Below are 19,685 nucleotides of genomic sequence, written 5' to 3'. Positions count from 1 at the left end.
CTGGGGTACCCTCACACATATTATTCCCTCATTTAGTGGATATTTTCCCAAAAAGTGAAATTTTCAAAAATTCTGAAAATTGCCTGAAAATGACGAAATATCAAGGACTCATCCGGCGAATCGCTCTGGAACTGAAATCGGAACGCTCACTGACATTTCCCCTATCTGAAAGTGTGATAAACTCCGGAAAAATGAATAAGATCAAAAAAAAATTTTTTTCAACTTTTTTCAATTTTACCCCCGTGGGATATATATTCTACCCACACACATTTGGAACTCTCCTGGGGTACCCTCACACATATTATTCCCTCATTTAGTGGATATTTTCACAAAAAAGTGAAATTTTCAAAAATCCAAAATATTGGCTGAAAACAACTAAATATCAAGGACTCATTGGGCGAATCGCTCTGGAACTGAAATCTGAATGCTCACTGACATATGCTCTATCTGAAAGTCTGAAAAAATGACTAAGTCCAAAAAAAATATTTTTCACCTTTTTTCAATTTTACCCCCGTGGGATATATATTCTACCCACGCACATTTGGAACTCTCCTGGGGTACCCTCACACATATTATTCCCTCATTTAGTGGATATTTTCACAAAAAAGTGAAATTTTAAAAAATTCAGAAAATTGCCTGAAAATGACGAAATATCAAAGACTCATCCGGAGAATCGTTCCTGAACTGAAATCGGAACGCTCGCTGACATTTCCCCTATCTTAAAGTCTGATAAACACCGGAAAAATTACTAAGTTAAAAAAAAAAACATTTTTCAACTTTTTTCAATTTTACCCCCGAGGGATATATATTCTACCCACACACATTTGGAACTCTCCTGGGGTACCCTCACACATATTATTCCCTCATTTAGTGGATATTTTCACAAAAAAGTGAAATTTTCAAAAATCCAAAATATTGGCTGAAAACAACTAAATATCAAGGACTCATTGGGCGAATCGCTCTGGAACTGAAATCGGAATGCTCACTGACATATGCCCTATCTGAAAGTCTGATAAAAGCCGGAAAAATGACTAAGTCCAAAAAAAAAAATTTTCACCTTTTTTGTATTTTACCCCCATGGGATATTTATTCTACCCACACACATTTGGAACTCTCCTGGGGTACCCTCACACATATTATTCCCTCATTTAGTGGATATTTTCACAAAAAAGTGAAATTTTCAAAAATCCCGAAAATTGGCTGAAAACGACTAAATATCAAGGACTCATTGGGCGAAGCGCTCTGGAACTGAAATCGGAACGCTCACTGACATTTCCCCTATCTGAAATTCAGATAAACGCTGGAAAAATGACTAAGTCCAAAAAAAAAAATTTTCACCTTTTTTCAATTTTACCCCCGTGGGATATTTATTCTACCCACACACATTTGGAACTGTCCTGGGGTATCCTCACACATATTATTACCTCATTTAGTGGATATTTTCACAAAAAAGGGAAATTTTCAAAAATTCTGAAAATTGCCTGAAAACGACTAAATATCAAGGACTCATCCGGCGAATCGCTCTGGAACTGAAATCGGAACGCTCACTGACATTTCCCCTATCTGAAAGTGTGATAAACTCCGGAAAAATGAATAAGATCAAAAAAAATTTTTTTTCAACTTTTTTCAATTTTACCCCCGTGGGATATATATTCTACCCACACACATTTGGAACTCTCCTGGGGTACCCTCACACATATTATTCCCTCATTTAGTGGATATTTTCACAAAAAAGTGAAATTTTCAAAAATCCAAAATATTGGCTGAAAACAACTAAATATCAAGGACTCATTGGGAGAATCGCTCTGGAACTGAAATCTGAATGCTCACTGACATATGCCCTATCTGAAAGTCTGATAAACTCCGGAAAAATGACTAAGTCCAAAAAAATTTTTTTAAAATTTTACCCCCGTGGGATATTTATTCTACCCACACACATTTGGAACTCTCCTGGGGTACCCTCACACATATTATTCCCTCATTTAGTGGATATTTTCACAAAAAATTGAAATTTAGAAAAATTCAGAAAATTGCCTGAAAACGACAAAATATCAAGGACTCATACGGTGAATCGCTCTGGAACTGAAATCGAAACGCTCACTGACATTTCCCCTATCTGAAAGTCTGATAAACGCTGGAAAAATGACTAAGTCCAAAAAAAATTTTTTTTCAACTTTTTCAATTTTACCCCCGTGGGATATATATTCTACCCACACACATTTGGAACTCTCCTGGGGTACCCTCACACATATTATTCCTTCATTTAGTGGATATTTTCACAAAAAAGTGAAATTTTCAAAAATCCAGAAAATTGGCTGAAAACTACTAAATATCAAGGACTCATTGGGCGAATCGCTCTGGAACTGAAATTGGAACGCTCACTGACATTTCCCCTATCTGAAAGTCTGATAAACACCGGAAAAATGACTAAGTCCAAAAAAAAATTATTTTCAATTTTTTTCAATTTTACCCCCGTGGGATATATATTCTACCCACACACATTTGGAACTCTCCTGGGGTACCCTCACACATATTATTCCCTCATTTAGTGGATATTTTCACAAAAAAGTGAAATTTTCAAAAATCCAGAAAATTGGCTGAAAACGACTAAATATCAAGGTCTCATTGGGCGAATCGCTCTGGAACTGAAATCGGAATGCTCACTGACATTTGCCCTATCTGAAAGTCTGATAAACGCCGGAAAAATTACTAAGTCCAAAAAAAAAATTTTTCACCTTTTTTCAATTTTACCCCCGTGGGATATTTATTCTACCCACACACATTTGGAACTCTCCTGGGGTACCCTCACACATATTATTCCCTCATTTAGTGGATATTTTCACAAAAAAGTGAAATTTTCAAAAATTCTGAAAATTGCCTGAAAATGATGAAATATCAAGGACTCATTGGGCGAATCGCTCTGGAACTGAAATCGGAATGCTCACTGACATTTGCCCTATCTGAAAGTCTGATAAACGCCGGAAAAATGACTAAGTCCAAAAAAAATTTTTTTAAATTTTACCCCCGTGGGATATATATTCTACCCACACACATTTGGAACTCTCCTGGGGTACCCTCACAGATATTATTCTCTCATTTAGTGGATATTTTCACAAAAAAGTGAAATTTTCAAAAATCCAAAATATTGGCTGAAAACAACTAAATATCAAGGACTCATTGGGCGAATCCCTCTGGAACTGAAATCGGAATGCTCACTGACATATGCCCTATCTGAAAGTCTGAAAAAATGACTAAGTCCAAAAAAAAAATTTTTCACCTTTTTTCAATTTTACCCCCGTGGGATATATATTCTACCCACACACAATTGGAACTCTCCTGGGGTACCCTCACACATATTATTCCCTCATTTAGTGGATATTTTCACAAAAAATTGAAATTTAGAAAAATTCAGAAAATTGCCTGAAAACGACTAAATATCAAGGACTCATACGGTGAATCGCTCTGGAATTGAAATCGGAACGCTCACTGACATTTCCCCTATCTGAAAGTCAGATAAACGCCGGAAAAATGACTAAGTCCAAAAAAAAATTTTTTTCAACTTTTTCAATTTTACCCCCGTGGGATATATATTCTACCCACACACATTTGGAACTCTCCTGGGGTACCCTCACACATATTATTCCTTAATTTAGTGGATATTTTCACAAAAAAGTGAAATTTTCAAAAATCCAGAAAATTGGCTGAAAACTGCTAAATATCAAGGACTCATTGGGCGAATCGCTCTGGAACTGAAATTGGAACGCTCACTGACATTTCCCCTATCTGAAAGTCTGATAAACACCGGAAAAATGACTAAGTCCAAAAAAATTTTTTTTAAATTTTACCCCCGTGGGATATATATTCTAAACACACACATTTGGAACTCTCCTGGGGTACCCTCACACATATTATTCCCTCATTTAGTGGATATTTCCACAAAAAAGTGAAATTTTCATAAATCCAGAAAATTGGCTGAAAACGACTAAATATCAAGGACTCATTGGGTGAATCGCTCTGGAACTGAAATCGGAACGCTCACTGACATTTGCCCTATCTGAAAGTCTGAAAAACGTCGGAAAAATGACTAAGTCCAAAAAAAAAAATTTTCAATTTTACCCCCGTGGGATATATATTCTACCCACACACATTTGGAACTCTCCTGGGGTACCCTCACACATATTATTCCCTCATTTAGTGGATATTTTCACAAAAAATTTAAATTTAGAAAAATTCAGAAAATTGCCTGAAAACGACAAAATATCAAGGACTCATACGGTGAATCGCTCTGGAACTGAAATCGAAACGCTCACTGACATTTCCCCTATCTGAAAGTCTGATAAACGCCGGAAAAATGACTAAGTCCAAAAAAAAATTTTTTTCAACTTTTTCAATTTTACCCCCGTGGGATATATATTCTACCCACACACATTTGGAACTCTCCTGGGGTACCCTCACACATATTATTCCTTCATTTAGTGGATATTATCACAAAAAAGTGAAATTTTCAAAAATCCAGAAAATTGGCTGAAAACTACTAAATATCAAGGACTCATTGGGCGAATCGCTCTGGAACTGAAATTGGAACGCTCACTGACATTTCCCCTATCTGAAAGTCTGAGAAACACCGGAAAAATGACTAAGTCCAAAAAAAAAATTGTTTTCAATTTTTTTCAATTTTACCCCCGTGGGATATATATTCTACCCACACACATTTGGAACTCTCCTGGGGTACCCTCACACATATTATTCCCTCATTTAGTGGATATTTTCACAAAAAAGTGAAATTTTCAAAAATCCAGAAAATTGGCTGAAAACGACTAAATATCAAGGTCTCATTAGGCGAATCGCTATGGAAATGAAATCGGAATGCTCACTGACATTTGCCCTATCTGAAAGTCTGATAAACGCCGGAAAAATTACTAAGTCCAAAAAAAAAATTTTTCACCTTTTTTCAATTTTACCCCCGTGGGATATTTATTCTACCCACACACATTTGGAACTCTCCTGGGGTACCCTCACACATATTATTCCCTCATTTAGTGGATATTTTCACAAAAAATTGAAATTTAGAAAAATTCAGAAAATTGCCTGAAAACGACAAAATATCAAGGACTCATACGGTGAATCGCTCTGGAACTGAAATCGAAACGCTCACTGACATTTCCCCTATCTGAAAGTCTGATAAACGCCGGAAAAATGACTAAGTCCAAAAAAAATTTTTTTTCAACTTTTTCAATTTTACCCCCGTGGGATATATATTCTACCCACACACATTTGGAACTCTCCTGGGGTACCCTCACACATATTATTCCTTCATTTAGTGGATATTTTCACAAAAAAGTGAAATTTTCAAAAATCCAGAAAATTGGCTGAAAACTACTAAATATCAAGGACTCATTGGGCGAATCGCTCTGGAACTGAAATTGGAACGCTCACTGACATTTGCCCTATCTGAAAGTCTGATAAACGCCGGAAAAATTACTAAGTCCAAAAAAAAAATTTTTCACCTTTTTTCAATTTTACCCCCGTGGGATATTTATTCTACCCACACACATTTGGAACTCTCCTGGGGTACCCTCACACATAATATTCCCTCATTTAGTGGATATTTTCACAAAAAATTGAAATTTAGAAAAATTCAGAAAATTGCCTGAAAACGACTAAATATCAAGGACTCATACGGTGAATCGCTCTGGAATTGAAATCGGAACGCTCACTGACATTTCCCCTATCTGAAAGTCAGATAAACGCCGGAAAAATGACTAAGTCCAAAAAAAAATTTTTTTCAACTTTTTCAATTTTACCCCCGTGGGATATATATTCTACCCACACACATTTGGAACTCTCCTGGGGTACCCTCACACATATTATTCCTTAATTTAGTGGATATTTTCACAAAAAAGTGAAATTTTCAAAAATCCAGAAAATTGGCTGAAAACTACTAAATATCAAGGACTCATTGGGCGAATCGCTCTGGAACTGAAATTGGAACGCTCACTGACATTTCCCCTATCTGAAAGTCTGATAAACACCGGAAAAATGACTAAGTCCAAAAAAAAATTTTTTTCAACTTTTTTCAATTTTACCCCCGTGGGATATATATTCTACCCACACACATTTGGAACTCTCCTGGGGTACCCTCATACATATTATTCCCTCATTTAGTGGATATTTTCACAAAAAAGTGAAATTTTCAAAAATTCAGAAAATTGCCTGAAAACGTCTAAATATCAAGGACTCATCCGGTGAATCGCTCTGGAACTGAAATCGGAACGCTCACTGCCATTTGCCCTATCTGAAAGTCTGATAAACGCCGGAAAAATGACTAAGTCCAAAAAAAAAATTTTTCAATTTTACCCCCGTGGGATATATATTCTACCCACACACATTTGGAACTCTCCTGGGGTTCCCTCACACATATTATTCCCTCATTTAGTGGATATTTTCACAAAAAAGTGAAATTTTCAAAAATCCAGAAAATTGGCTGAAAACGACTAAATATCAAGGTCTCATTGGGCGAATTGCTCTGGAACTGAAATCGGAATGCTCACTGACATTTGCCCTATCTGAAAGTCTGATAAACGCCGGAAAAATGACTAAGTCTAAAAAAAAAATTTTTCACCTTTTTTCAATTTTACCCCCGTGGGATATTTATTCTACCCACACACATTTGGAACTCTCCTCGGGTACCCTCACACATATTATTCCCTCATTTAGTGGATATTTTCACAAAAAATTGAAATTTTCAAAAATTTAGAAAATTGCCTGAAAACGACTAAATATCAAGGACTCATTGGGCGAATCGCTCTGGAACTGAAATTGGAACGCTCACTGACATTTGCCCTATCTGAAAGTCTGATAAACGCCGGAAAAATGACTAAGTCCAAAAAAAAATTTTTTTCAATGTTACCCCCGTGGGATATATATTCTACCCACACACATTTGGAACTCTCCTGGGGTACCCTCACACATATTATTCCTTCATTTAGTGGATATTTTCACAAAAAAGTGAAATTTTCAAAAATCCAAAATATTGGCTGAAAACAACTAAATATCAAGGACTCACTGGGCGAATCGCTCTGGAACTGAAATCGGAATGCTCACTGACATATGCCCTATCTGAAAGTCTGAAAAAATGACTAAGTCCAAAAAAAAGTTTTTCACCTTTTTTCAATTTTACCCCCGTGGGATATATATTCTACTCACACACATTTGGAACTCTCCTGGGGTACCCTCACACATATTATTCCCTCATTTAGTGGATATTTTCACAAAAAAGTGAAATTTTCAAAAATTCTGAAAATTGCCTGAAAACGACGAAATATCAAGGACTCATCCTTCGAATCGCTCTGGAACTGAAATCGGAACGCTCACTGACATTTGCCCTATCTGAAAGTCTGATAAATGCCGGAAAAAATGACAGTGCAAAAAAAAATTTTTTCAATTTTACCCCTGTGGGATATATATTCTACCCACACACATTTGGAACTCTCCTGGGGTACCCTCACACATATTATTCCCTCATTTAGTGGATATTTTCACAAAAAAGTGAAATTTTCAAAAATCCAAAATATTGGCTGAAAACAACTAAATATCAAGGACTCATTGGGTGAATCGCTCTGGAACTGAAATAGGAATGCTCACTGACATATGCCCTATCTGAAAGTCTGAAAAAATGACTAAGCCCAAAAAAAATGTTTTCAACTTTTTTCAATTTTAACCCCGTGGGATATATATTCTACCCACACACATTTGGAACTCTCCTGGGGTACCCTCACACATATTATTCCCTCATTTAGTGGATATTTTCACAAAAAAGTGAAATTTTCAAAAATCCAAAATATTGGCTGAAAACAACTAAATATCAAGGACTCATTGGGTGAATCGCTCTGGAACTGAAATAGGAATGCTCACTGACATATGCCCTATCTGAAAGTCTGAAAAAATGACTAAGCCCAAAAAAAATGTTTTCAACTTTTTTCAATTTTAACCCCGTGGGATATATATTCTACCCACACACATTTGGAACTCTCCTGGGGTACCCTCACACATATTATTCCCTCATTTAGTGGATATTTTCACAAAAAAGTGAAATTTTCTAAAATCCAGAAAATTGGCTGAAAACGACTAAATATCAAGGACTTATTGGGCGAATCGCTCTGGAACTGAAATCGGAATGCTCACTGACATTTGCCCTATCTGAAAGTCTGATAAACGCCGGAAAAATGACTAAGTCCAAAAAAAAAATTTTCCACCTTTTTTCAATTTTACCCCCGTGGGATATTTATTCTACCCACACACATTTGGAACTCTCCTGGGGTACCCTCACACATATTATTCCCTCATTTAGTGGATATTTTCACAAAAAAGTGAAATTTTCAAAAATTCAGAAATTGGCTGAAAACGACTAAATATCAAGGACTCATTGGGCGAATCGCTCTGGAACTGAAATCGGAATGCTCACTGACATTTGCCCTATCTGAAAGTCTGATAAACGCCGGAAAAATGACTAAGTGTTAGAACCTTGCTCTTAGGTTTTTTCCTTTGCTGGTCACATGACCTTGTTGGCCTATTTAATCCTGCTCCGCCCTTCTGGCTTTGCTGGACTTCATTGTATAACTACTTTCTAGCTAGCCTGTGCTCTATATCTAACTCTGTTAGTTTGCTTGGTCTACGGACCTCTATGTTCTATATATTTTGTTTGTTCGTCTGTCTGCTACTATTTCTGTTAGGAGGTGTCCCATTTTCCTCCCAGTCCTTAGTACTTGTAGGGATTCCTTCCCCACATCTATAGGTCTCCGTACAGACTAGCTTAGGACTTTAGCAGGTCTGATCGCAGGATCAGGTTCCCTGTTACATCGTAGGGATTCAGCTGAGTTCTATCGTAGGGACAGATCTCCTCTCTTTCCTTAGCTCTGGTAGCAGAACATAACAGTAAGTCCAGCCTGCAAATTCTCTAAGGAAAGATTTTTCTGTTCCATCATGGTGTCGGTTCAGGATTTGGCACATCGCCTGCAGGGACTCTCTCTGGAGGTGGCCGAGCTCCGTCAGCACGTGAGTAACTGTCCTGGAGCACATTTCTTGGAGCCTAAGGTATGTTTGCCGGATTTATTTTTTGGTGAACACCGAGAATTTTTTTCATTTAAAAATGCTTGCTTATTGTATTTTCGTTTGAGATCCAAGTCCTCTGGGGATGAATCCCAGCGCATAGGGTTCATAATGTCACTTTTGCGCAAAGAGCCTCAGGAGGGGGCCTTTTCTTTGCAACCTAGTGATACATGCTTCAGATCAGTGGATAGCTTTTTTTCTGCTTTGGGACTATTATATGATGATCCTGACCGTGTCGCATCAGCTGAGACTGAGTTGAGACGTTTGAAACAGGGATCAGGTAATGTGGAAAAATATTGTACTCATTTCCGTCGTTGGTCTACTCAAACAGGGTGGAATGATTCTGCTCTGAAAAGTCTATTTCTTGCTAGGCTCAATGAAAGGGTTAAAGACCTGCTAATTGCTTATCCTACACCTGAAGATTTGCAACAGGCTATGCAATTAGCTATACGGGTGGATAGGAGACTGCGTGCAAGGGTTAATGAGAGCAAATCCTCTGCTATGTCAGTTTCTGGTTATGAGAATGTGTGTACTAACAGTGGTGAACCGATGGAGATTGGATCGGTGGCACCTCGCTCTCAAGAAAAAGACCGTAGATTTTCTGAAGGCTTGTGTTTCTATTGCAGAAAATCTGGTCATTTGATTAAAGGCTGTGAGCTTCTTATGAAGAAAGAAAAAAAAATGGTCAGTCATGTCCGTATTGCCTGTTTAAATTCCAAGGGTGTATTTTTAGCTGCTTCCACGATTGCTCAGAAAAATTAATGGAATTTCGGGTGTTTGTTGATTGTGGGTCTACTCTGAATGTAATTGATGGGGGATTCTTGGAAAGACTCAATTTAAAAACCGAACCTTTATCATCTCCCATTGCTGTGGTTTCTGTGGATGGTTCCCCTTTCAAGAATATTACTCTCAAGGTCTGTGAATTTCCTCTCACTATTAATGGTGTTCACCATGAGAAATTGGATTTGGTAGTTTTGAATAACTTGCCTTCTCCAGTAATATTGGGATTGCCCTGGTTAAAATTTCACAATCCTGTACTGGATTGGTCTACCAGTGAAATTAAATCCTGGAGCCATAAATGTTATGACAAGTGTTGTAATGGGCGTATTGCAGCTTTGGATAGGGTAGAATTGCCTGTTCCTATTCAGGATTTTTGGAGAGTTTTTTCTGAGAAGGAATCGCAGGTTTTGCCTCCCCATAGAGACTATGATTGTTCTATTGAATTTGTCCCTGGAGCGACTCTTCCTAAAAGTCGTTTATTTAACCTTACTATTCCTGAGAGGAAGGCTTTGGAGGAATACATACAGACAAGTTTGGCCGCCGGTCACATTAGGCCCTCTAAGTCTCCTGTGGCGGTTGGATTTTTTTTTGTAAAAAAAAAGGACGGCGGTTTACGTCCTTGTCTGGATTTTCATGAGATTAACAAAATTACTGTACGCAATCCTTACCCACTGCCATTGATTCCTGATCTGTTTAACCAGTTAATGGGGGCCAAGTGGTTCTCTAAAATTGACCTTAAGGGGGCATACAATCTGTTGCGCATGAAGGAGGGTGACGAATGGAAGACTGCTTTTAACACTCCTGTGGGTCATTTTGAGAATCTGGTTATGCCTTTTGGTCTTACTAATGCTCCTGCATTTTTCCAGAATCTTATTAATGACATCCTTAGACCTTTAATCGGCAAAAATGTGGTTGTGTATTTGGATGACATTCTGATTTATTCGCCTGATCTGGAGTCTCATTGGCGGAGCGTGCGTGAGGTATTACAGTTATTAATGGACAATTCGCTTTTTGCTAAGCTGGAGAAATGTGAGTTCGCTGTACAGAGAATTAGTTTTTTGGGTTACATTATCTCCAGTGAAGGTTTTGAGATGGACCCGGTTAAAGTTCAAGCTGTACAGGAATGGCCTAGGCCTATTGGTTTGAAATCGATACAGATGTTTTTAGGTTTCGCCAATTATTACAGAAAATTCATAAAAAAATTTTCTAGTATTGTCAAACCTCTGACCGATCTCACCAGGAAAGGTGCTGATGCGGTTCAGTGGTCTTCTGAGGCCATTGAAGCTTTTGTGTATCTCAAGGAGAGGTTCACCTCTGCTCCCATCCTTATGCAGCCTGATGTGACTAAGCCGTTTTTGGTTGAGGTTGATGCTTCCTCTGTGGGGGTTGGCGCAGTATTGTCTCAGGATAACGGGGATGGATTACATCCCTGTGCCTTTTTTTCAAAAAAAGTTTCGGAGACTGAACTGAATTACGATATTGGTAATCGGGAATTATTGGCTATTAAACTCGCATTTGAACACTGGCGCCACTTCTTGGAAGGTGCGGAATTTCCCGTTCAGGTTCTTACGGATCATAAAAATCTGATATATCTTGATGCTGCCAAGCGCCTGAATGCCCGTCAGGCTAGGTGGGCACTGTTTTTCTCGCGGTTTAATTTCTCCGTTACTTACATCCCTGGTACTAAGAATGTTAAGGCGGATGCCTTGTCTCGCAGTTTTTCTCCCATAGTCGGTGCTGAGAAAGAGGAGAACATTTTACAAGAAGGTGTTGTGATAGCTGCTTTGGACTCCGTTTTGGAAGATGAGATTCTTAAAGCACAGGAAAATGCCCCATCTAACACTCCTCATGGGAGGTTGTTTGTGCCTGGGACCTTTATGAGAGATTTGTTTGTTGAGTGTCACGAATCTCGGTTGGCAGGTCATCCCGGAATCTCTGAGACCAAGAGACTGGTGGGTCGCAGTTTTTGGTGGCCTGGATGGCAGAAGGAAGTCATTAAGTGGGTGCGTCAATGTACTATATGTGCGAGATCTAAGTCCTCACATACTCCTGCTGCGGGGTTGCTTTGTCCTTTGGAGGTTCCCAGTGCTCCTTGGACACATTTGGCTATGGACTTTATAACTGATCTTCCCCCCTCTGAGGGTTTTACTGTCATCTGGGTGGTCGTGGACCGTTTTAGCAAGATGTGTCACTTGGTTCCCTTCGTCAAACTGCCCTGCGCTAAAACTCTCGCTAAGGCCTTTGTCAAGGAAATTGTCAGACTTCATGGCGTTCCTACTGACATTGTTTCTGATAGGGGTCCTCAGTTCGTGGCTCGTTTTTGGCGTGCCTTTTGTGACAGGTTGGGAGTTCATTTGTCGTTCTCGTCCGGATATCATCCTGAATCTAATGGCCAGACAGAAAGGAAAAACCAGGATGTTGAGCAGTTCTTGCGTTGTTTTGTGGCAGACAATCAAGAGGGGTGGTCTGAGTTTCTGCCACTTGCTGAATTTGCCCTGAACAATCATACATCTTCTTCTGCTGGTTGTTCGCCTTTTTTTTGTTGTTCTGGGAGACATCCGTCGTTTGGGTCGTTCTGCAAGTTGGGATCTGCCGTGCCTGAGGAGGAGAATTTTTCCGGTGATTTGGAGAGAGTTTGGACGGATGTGCGTGGTAATCTTCAGGAGGCCAACAGAAAAACTAAAGACTACTTTGATAGGAAACGACAGGAGGTTTTGTTCGCTGTTGGTGACATGGTTTGGTTGTCCTCTAGGAATCTGCGGTTGAGGATTCCTTCTAAGAAATTGGGTCCCAAGTTTGTAGGGCCCTTTAAGGTGCTTCAGGTTGTCAACCAATCTGCTACCTCCTGGAGAATTAATCCGGTATTTCATGTCTCTCTGTTAAAAAAAGCTGTTGTGTCGGATGGTGACGCCTCTGCCTCTGTTCCTCCGGTGGTGGAGGACGGGGAATATGAAATTTCTTGCATCCTTAACTCTAGACGGTATAGAGGTAGTTTGCAGTATCTTGTGGCCTGGAAAGGTTTCGGACCCGAGGATAACTCTTGGGTGAGGTCAGATGATGTTTCTGCGTCCAGACTTATCAGAGCGTTTCACAGGAGATTTCCTGATAAGCCTGGTCCTACGGGATCCGGAGGATCCTCTTAGAAGGGGGGATACTGTTAGAACCTTGCTCTTAGGTTTTTTCCTTTGCTGGTCACGTGACCTTGTTGGCCTATGTAATCCTGCTCCGCCTTTCTGGCTTTGCTGGACTTCAATGTATAACTACTTTCTAGCTAGCCTGTGCTCTGTATCTAACTCTGTTAGTTTGCTTGGTCTACGGACATCTATGTTCTATATATTTTGTTTGTTCGTCTGTCTGCTACTATTTCTGTTAGGAGGTGTCCCATTTTCCTCCCAGTCCTTAGTACTTGTAGGGATTCCTTCCCCACATCTATAGATCTCCGTACAGACTAGCTTAGGACTTTAGCAGGTCTGATCGCAGGATCAGGTTCCCTGTTACATCGTAGGGATTCAGCTGAGTTCTATCGTAGGGACAGATCTCCTCTCTTTCCTTAGCTCTGGTAGCAGAACATAACACTAGGTCCCAAAAAATTTTTTTTAAATTTTACTCCTGTGGGATATATATTCTACCCAGACACATTTGGAACTCTCCTGGGGTAACCTCACACATATTATTCCCTCATTTAGTGGATATTTTCACAAAAAAGTGAAATTTTCAATAATCCAGAAAATTGGCTGAAAAATACTAAATATCAAGGACTTATTGGGCCAATCGCTCTGGAACTGAAATCGGAATGCTCACTGACATTTGCCCTATCTGAAAGTCTGATAAACGCCGGAAAAATGACTAAGTCCAAAAAATTTTTTTTAAAATTTTACCCCCGTGGGATATTTATTCTACCCACACACATTGGGAACTCTCCTGGGGTACCCTCACACATATTATTCCCTCATTTAGTGGATATTTTCACAAAAAAGTGAAATTTTCAAAAATTCAGAAAATTGCCTGAAAACGACGAAATATCAAGGACTCATCCGGCGAATCGCTCTGGAACTGAAATCGGAACGCTCACTGACATTTCCCCTATCTGAAAGTCTGATAAACACCAGAAAAATGACTAAGTCCAAAAAAAAAATTATTTCATCTTTTTTCAATTTTACCCCCGTGGGATATATATTCTACCCACACACATTTGGAACTCTCCTGGGGTACCCTCACACATATTATTCCCTCATTTAGTGGATATTTTCACAAAAAAGTGAAATTTTCAATAATCCAGAAAATTGCCTGAAAACGACGAAATATCAAGGACTTATTGGGCGAATCGCTCTGGAGCTGAAATCGGAATGCTCACTGACTTTTGCCCTATCTGAAAGTCTGATAAACGCCGGAAAAATGACTAAGTCCAAAAAATTTTTTTTTACATTTTACCCCCGTGGGATATTTATTCTACCCACACACATTTGGAACTCTCCTGGGGTACCCTCACACATATTATTCCCTCATTTAGTGGATATTTTCACAGAAAAGTGACATTTTCAAAAATTCAGAAAATTGCCTGAAAACGACGAAATATCAAGGACTCATCCGGCGAATCGCTCTAGAACTGAAATCGGAACGCTCACTGACATTTGCCCTATCTAAAAGTCTGATAAACGGCGGAAAAATGACTAAGTCCAAAAAATTTTTTTTTAAATTTTACCCCCGTGGGATATATATTCTACCCACACACATTTGGAACTCTCCTGGGGTACCCTCACACATATTATTCCCTCATTTAGTGGATATTTTCACAAAAAAGTGAAATTTTCAAAAATCCAGAAAATTGGCTGAAAATGACTAAATATCAAGGACTCATTGGGCGAAACGCTCTGGAACTGAAATCGGAATGCTCACTGACATTTCCCCTATCTGAAAGTCTGATAAACGCCGGAAAAATTACTAAGTCCAAAAAAAAAATTTTTCACCTTTTTTCAATTTTACCCCCGTGGGATATTTATTCTACCCACACACATTTGGACCTATCCTGGGGTACCCTCACACATATTATTCCCTCATTTAGTGGATATTTCCACAAAAAAGTGAAATTTTCAAAAATCCAGAAAATTGGCTGAAAACTACTAAATATCAAGGACTCATTGGGTGAATCGCTCTGGAACTGAAATCGGAATGCTCACTGACATTTGCCCTATCTCAAAGTCTGATAAACGCCGGAAAAATGACTACGTCCAAAAAAATTTTTTTTAAATTTTACCCCCGTGGGATATATATTCTACCCACACACATTTGGAACTCTCCTGGGGTACCCTCACACATATTATTCCCTCATGTAGTGGATATTTTCACAAAAAAGTGAAATTTTAAAAAATTCTGAAAATTGCCTGAAAACGACGAAATATCAAGGACTCATCCGGCGAATCGCTCTGGAACTGAAATCAGAACGCTCACTGACATTTCCCCTATCTGAAAGTCAGATAAACGCCGGAAAAATGACTAAGTCCAAAAAAAAAAATTTTTCAACTTTTTCAATTTTACCCCCGTAGGATATATATTCTACTCACACACATTTGGAACTCTCCTGGGGTACCCTCACACATATTATTCCCTCATTTAGTGTATATTTTCACAAAAAAGTGAAATTTTCAAAAATTCAGAAAATTGCCTGAAAACGACGAAATATCAAGGACTCATTGGGCGAATCGCTCTGGAACTAAAATCGGAATGCTCACTGACTTTTGCCCTATCTGAAAATCTGATAAACGCCGGAAAAATGACTAAGTCCAAAAAAAAATTTTTTTCAACCTTTTTCAATTTTACCCCCGTGGGATATATGTTCTCCCCACACACATTTGGACTTCTCCTGGGGTACCCTCACACATATTATTCCCTCATTTAGTGGATATTTTTACAAAAAAGTGAAATTTTCAAAAATCCAGAAAATTGGCTGAAAACTACTAAATATCAAGGACTCATTGGGCGAATCGCTCTGGAACTGACATCGGAATGCTCACTGACTTTTGCCCTATCTGAAAATCTGATAAACGCCGGAAAAATGACTAAGTCCAAAAAAAAATGTTTTTCAACTTTTTTCAATTTTACCCCTGTGGGATATATATTCTACCCACACACATTTGGAACTCTCCTGGGGTACCCTCACACATATTATTCCCTCATTTAGTGGATATTTTCACAAAAAAGTGAAATTTTCAAAAAGTCAGAAAATTGCCTGAAAACGACTAAATACCAAGGGCTCATTGGGCGAATCGCTCTGGAACTGAAATCGGAACGCTCACTGACATTTCCCCTATCTGAAAGTCGGATAAACGCCGGAAAAATGACTAAGACGAAAAAAAAAATTTTTTAAACTTTTTTCAATTTTACCGCCGTGGGATATATATTCTACCCACACACATTTGGAACTCTCTTGGGGTACCCTCACACATATTATTCCCTCATTTAGTGTATATTTTCACAAAAAAGTGAAATTTTCAAAAATCCAGAAAATTGGCTGAAAACGACTAAATATCAAGGACTCATCCGGCGAATCGCTCTGGAACTGAAATCGAAACGCTCACTGACATTTCCCCTATCTGAAAGTCTGATAAACGCCGGAAAAATGACTAAGTCCAAAAAAAAAATTTTCCACCTTTTTTCAATTTTACCCCCGTGGGATATTTATTCTACCCACACACATTTGGAACTCTCCTGGGGTACCCTCACACATATTATTCCCTCATTTAGTGGATATTTTCACAAAAAAGTGAAATTTTCAAAAATTCAGAAATTGGCTGAAAACGACTAAATATCAAGGACTCATTGGGCGAATCGCTCTGGAACTGAAATCGGAATGCTCACTGACATTTGCCCTATCTGAAAGTCTGATAAACGCCGGAAAAATGACTAAGTGTTAGAACCTTGCTCTTAGGTTTTTTCCTTTGCTGGTCACATGACCTTGTTGGCCTATTTAATCCTGCTCCGCCCTTCTGGCTTTGCTGGACTTCATTGTATAACTACTTTCTAGCTAGCCTGTGCTCTGTATCTAACTCTGTTAGTTTGCTTGGTCTACGGACCTCTATGTTCTATATATTTTGTTTGTTCGTCTGTCTGCTACTATTTCTGTTAGGAGGTGTCCCATTTTCCTCCCAGTCCTTAGTACTTGTAGGGATTCCTTCCCCACATCTATAGGTCTCCGTACAGACTAGCTTAGGACTTTAGCAGGTCTGATCGCAGGATCAGGTTCCCTGTTACATCGTAGGGATTCAGCTGAGTTCTATCGTAGGGACAGATCTCCTCTCTTTCCTTAGCTCTGGTAGCAGAACATAACAGTAAGTCCAGCCTGCAAATTCTCTAAGGAAAGATTTTTCTGTTCCATCATGGTGTCGGTTCAGGATTTGGCACATCGCCTGCAGGGACTCTCTCTGGAGGTGGCCGAGCTCCGTCAGCACGTGAGTAACTGTCCTGGAGCACATTTCTTGGAGCCTAAGGTATGTTTGCCGGATTTATTTTTTGGTGAACACCGAGAATTTTTTTCATTTAAAAATGCTTGCTTATTGTATTTTCGTTTGAGACCCAAGTCCTCTGGGGATGAATCCCAGCGCATAGGGTTCATAATGTCACTTTTGCGCAAAGAGCCTCAGGAGGGGGCCTTTTCTTTGCAACCTAGTGATACATGCTTCAGATCAGTGGATAGCTTTTTTTCTGCTTTGGGACTATTATATGATGATCCTGACCGTGTCGCATCAGCTGAGACTGAGTTGAGACGTTTGAAACAGGGATCAGGTAATGTGGAAAAATATTGTACTCATTTCCGTCGTTGGTCTACTCAAACAGGGTGGAATGATTCTGCTCTGAAAAGTCTATTTCTTGCTAGGCTCAATGAAAGGGTTAAAGACCTGCTAATTGCTTATCCTACACCTGAAGATTTGCAACAGGCTATGCAATTAGCTATACGGGTGGATAGGAGACTGCGTGCAAGGGTTAATGAGAGCAAATCCTCTGCTATGTCAGTTTCTGGTTATGAGAATGTGTGTACTAACAGTGGTGAACCGATGGAGATTGGATCGGTGGCACCTCGCTCTCAAGAAAAAGACCGTAGATTTTCTGAAGGCTTGTGTTTCTATTGCAGAAAATCTGGTCATTTGATTAAAGGCTGTGAGCTTCTTATGAAGAAAGAAAAAAAAATGGTCAGTCATGTCCGTATTGCCTGTTTAAATTCCAAGGGTGTATTTTTAGCTGCTTCCACGATTGCTCAGAAAAATTAATGGAATTTCGGGTGTTTGTTGATTGTGGGTCTACTCTGAATGTAATTGATGGGGGATTCTTGGAAAGACTCAATTTAAAAACCGAACCTTTATCATCTCCCATTGCTGTGGTTTCTGTGGATGGTTCCCCTTTCAAGAATATTACTCTCAAGGTCTGTGAATTTCCTCTCACTATTAATGGTGTTCACCATGAGAAATTGGATTTGGTAGTTTTGAATAACTTGCCTTCTCCAGTAATATTGGGATTGCCCTGGTTAAAATTTCACAATCCTGTACTGGATTGGTCTACCAGTGAAATTAAATCCTGGAGCCATAAATGTTATGACAAGTGTTGTAACGGGCGTATTGCAGCTTTGGATAGGGTAGAATTGCCTGTTCCTATTCAGGATTTTTGGAGAGTTTTTTCTGAGAAGGAATCGCAGGTTTTGCCTCCCCATAGAGACTATGATTGTTCTATTGAATTTGTCCCTGGAGCGACTCTTCCTAAAAGTCATTTATTTAACCTTACTATTCCTGAGAGGAAGGCTTTGGAGGAATACATACAGACAAGTTTGGCCGCCGGTCACATTAGGCCCTCTAAGTCTCCTGTGGCGGTTGGATTTTTTTTTGTAAAAAAAAAGGACGGCGGTTTACGTCCTTGTCTGGATTTTCATGAGATTAACAAAATTACTGTACGCAATCCTTACCCACTGCCATTGATTCCTGATCTGTTTAACCAGTTAATGGGGGCCAAGTGGTTCTCTAAAATTGACCTTAAGGGGGCATACAATCTGTTGCGCATGAAGGAGGGTGACGAATGGAAGACTGCTTTTAACACTCCTGTGGGTCATTTTGAGAATCTGGTTATGCCTTTTGGTCTTACTAATGCTCCTGCATTTTTCCAGAATCTTATTAATGACATCCTTAGACCTTTAATCGGCAAAAATGTGGTTGTGTATTTGGATGACATTCTGATTTATTCGCCTGATCTGGAGTCTCATTGGCGGAGCGTGCGTGAGGTATTACAGTTATTAATGGACAATTCGCTTTTTGCTAAGCTGGAGAAATGTGAGTTCGCTGTACAGAGAATTAGTTTTTTGGGTTACATTATCTCCAGTGAAGGTTTTGAGATGGACCCGGTTAAAGTTCAAGCTGTACAGGAATGGCCTAGGCCTATTGGTTTGAAATCGATACAGATGTTTTTAGGTTTCGCCAATTATTACAGAAAATTCATAAAAAAATTTTCTAGTATTGTCAAACCTCTGACCGATCTCACCAGGAAAGGTGCTGATGCGGTTCAGTGGTCTTCTGAGGCCATTGAAGCTTTTGTGTATCTCAAGGAGAGGTTCACCTCTGCTCCCATCCTTATGCAGCCTGATGTGACTAAGCCGTTTTTGGTTGAGGTTGATGCTTCCTCTGTGGGGGTTGGCGCAGTATTGTCTCAGGATAACGGGGATGGATTACATCCCTGTGCCTTTTTTTCAAAAAAAGTTTCGGAGACTGAACTGAATTACGATATTGGTAATCGGGAATTATTGGCTATTAAACTCGCATTTG

Source organism: Phyllobates terribilis, unplaced genomic scaffold, assembly GCF_046119375.1.
Source record: "Phyllobates terribilis strain yellow unplaced genomic scaffold, ASM4611937v1 Scaffold_21__1_contigs__length_20361869, whole genome shotgun sequence".
In the NCBI taxonomy this organism is placed as follows: domain Eukaryota; kingdom Metazoa; phylum Chordata; class Amphibia; order Anura; family Dendrobatidae; genus Phyllobates; species Phyllobates terribilis.
The sequence above is the reverse complement of the archived record's forward strand: the minus strand, read 5'-3'. Positions refer to the sequence as shown.